The 2,263-nt window shown below is 36.8% G+C and overlaps 1 pseudogene; it reads right to left on the bottom strand.

Moving 5' to 3' along the window:
- Positions 1 to 508: 508 nt before the first annotated feature.
- LOC114505764 lies at positions 509 to 1,480 on the bottom strand (annotated as a pseudogene).
- Positions 1,481 to 2,263: the final 783 nt, after the last annotated feature.

The following is a 2,263-nucleotide window of genomic DNA, read 5'->3' as shown; positions in this document are numbered from 1 at the left end:
CTCATGCATGTGCCCTGACTGGGAATTAAACCATTCACCCTTTGATTTGTATGCTGGCACTCAATCCACTCAGCCCCACCAGTCGGGGTCCTTTCTGGTTCTTAAAGTAGGCCCTTTAACATTTCTTGCAATGCTTGTTTGGTGGTAATGAACTCCTTTAACTTTTTTTTTTTCGGGGGGGGGGCAGCAAGTTCTTTATTTCACCTTCAATTTTAAATGACAGCCTTGCTGGATAGAATACTTTTGGATGTAGATTCTTACTTTTTCATCACTTTGAATATTTCATGCCAGTCCCTTTTGGCCAGATGTGTTTTTGTTGAGAAATTACCTGGTAGCTTAATGGGAGCTTTCTTGTGAGTAACTGTCTCTCCCTTGCTACTTAAGATCCTCCCTTCTTCTTTAACCTTTGTCAGTTTAATTATGATATGTCTTGTTGTGGGTATCTTTGGGCTCATCTTTCTTTTTTTAATTTTAAAACTCTGATAAATTTAGTGTTGGAACTGTATGTATGTTTCCATATCAGTTAGTATAACTTACATTGAGTTTTATACTTACTCATTTTTTAGTTTTTTTTATTGAATTTATTGGTGTGAAATAGGTTAATAAATTTAAATAGGTTTCAGGTTTACAATTCTACAATACATCATTTGTATGTTGCATTGTGTATTTACCATCTCAAGTCAATTCCCCTTCCATCTATACTTATTCATTTTTGCAAAGGCATCATATATACCAAGATAACTGGGAAAATCATGAAACTTCTGATCTATATTTTCAGGCTTGTCCAATCATGATATTTCTGATAAGGATCATCAGCACACTAGTTTTGCCCCTTCCAGAAAGATGTCATCATTTTATCTAAGAGTTTATTCTAGGTTTTATTGCAGAACACAAATTCTTTCAAGCATCTTTTTCTAGCAGCCATCTTCTTCCATAATTTTTTTCTTATAACCAGCCTTTCTCCTTACCGAAAGGCCAGAATGAAGTCAAAGAAACCTATAGATGACAGGTTTCACAGTCTTTCTCTTGCCTTTTCATGAACTGACATATGTCACAGTTTTGATTGGTAGCTTCAGGACATCTGGAAGCAAGGGGGCCATTCTATTGAGGATTGTTGTGGTATGCCCACATGTCAGGTTTCTGACAGAAGTAACAAGCCTGGGAGCAGAGGAAACAACTGAAGCCTGAATATGACAAAACTGTTGGTGGGCAATGCCAAATGAAGATAGGCATTCTTGGTACAGTTCCAATAGGATGAAGATGCCAAAATATTCAGGGGCCATGAGATTCCTGATGCTACTCTCACCACACCAGCAAAAGCAGAGACCACCATCTTACCACCCCCCTGGGCTCATCTTGATTGGGACTCTCTGAGATTTCCAAACTTGTGTACTTTTTCCTTCACCATGTTAGGGAAGCTTTCTGCCATTGTTTCTTAAAGCAGATTCTCTATCCCTTTCTCTCTTTTTTCTCTTTATGGTACCCCAGTGTTGTGGATGTTGTTATACTTCACATTGTCCCAGAGGTCTCTTAGACTTTCCTTATCTCTTTGTTGATTCTCTTTTCTCTGTTTCTTTCTCTTTCTCTTTTTCTTTCTCTTTCTCTTTTTCTTTCTTTCTTTCTTTCTTTCTTTCTTTCTTTCTTTCTTTCTTTCTTTCTTTCTTTCTTTTTCTTTTCTCTTTCTTATTTTCTCTTCTTGGGTGCTTCCTTTTAACTTGTCCTCTAAATCACTGATTTAATCCTTTGCATCATTTAACCTCCTCTTTGTTCCTTCCAGTGTATTCTTTACTTGAGATATTGTATCCTTCATTTCTAACTTTTTAAATGTTTTTATGTTCCTTCTAATGCTCACTATCTCTTTGTTTACATTCTTACTGAGATCATACATTCCCCCCCTGCGGTTTTGAGCACCCTTATAATCATTGTTTTAAACTCTGTATCTGATATCTTGGTTGCTTCTATTTAATTTAATTATTTTCCTGGGGATTTTTCTGGTTCTTTAATTTGTGGCAAATTTCTTGGTCTCCTCATTTTGCCTGACTTTTTGTGTTTGTCTGTATATTAGGTCAATCTGTTATAACTCTCAAGATCGTTATGAGGGTTTTCTGATGATGTTGCCTTGTTGGTCTTAGTGGCACAATCTTCTAGATCACCTGAGCTAGCTGTTCCTGAAATTACTCTTGGATGGATTCTATGCTATCCTCTGTTGTAGTTGAATCTTCAATGCCATTGACCTGTTTGTGGGTAGACTTAACTTTCAGGC

Source organism: Phyllostomus discolor, chromosome X (genome assembly GCF_004126475.2).
Source record: "Phyllostomus discolor isolate MPI-MPIP mPhyDis1 chromosome X, mPhyDis1.pri.v3, whole genome shotgun sequence".
Classification (NCBI taxonomy): domain Eukaryota; kingdom Metazoa; phylum Chordata; class Mammalia; order Chiroptera; family Phyllostomidae; genus Phyllostomus; species Phyllostomus discolor.
This window is presented reverse-complemented; position numbering and strand designations above follow the sequence as displayed.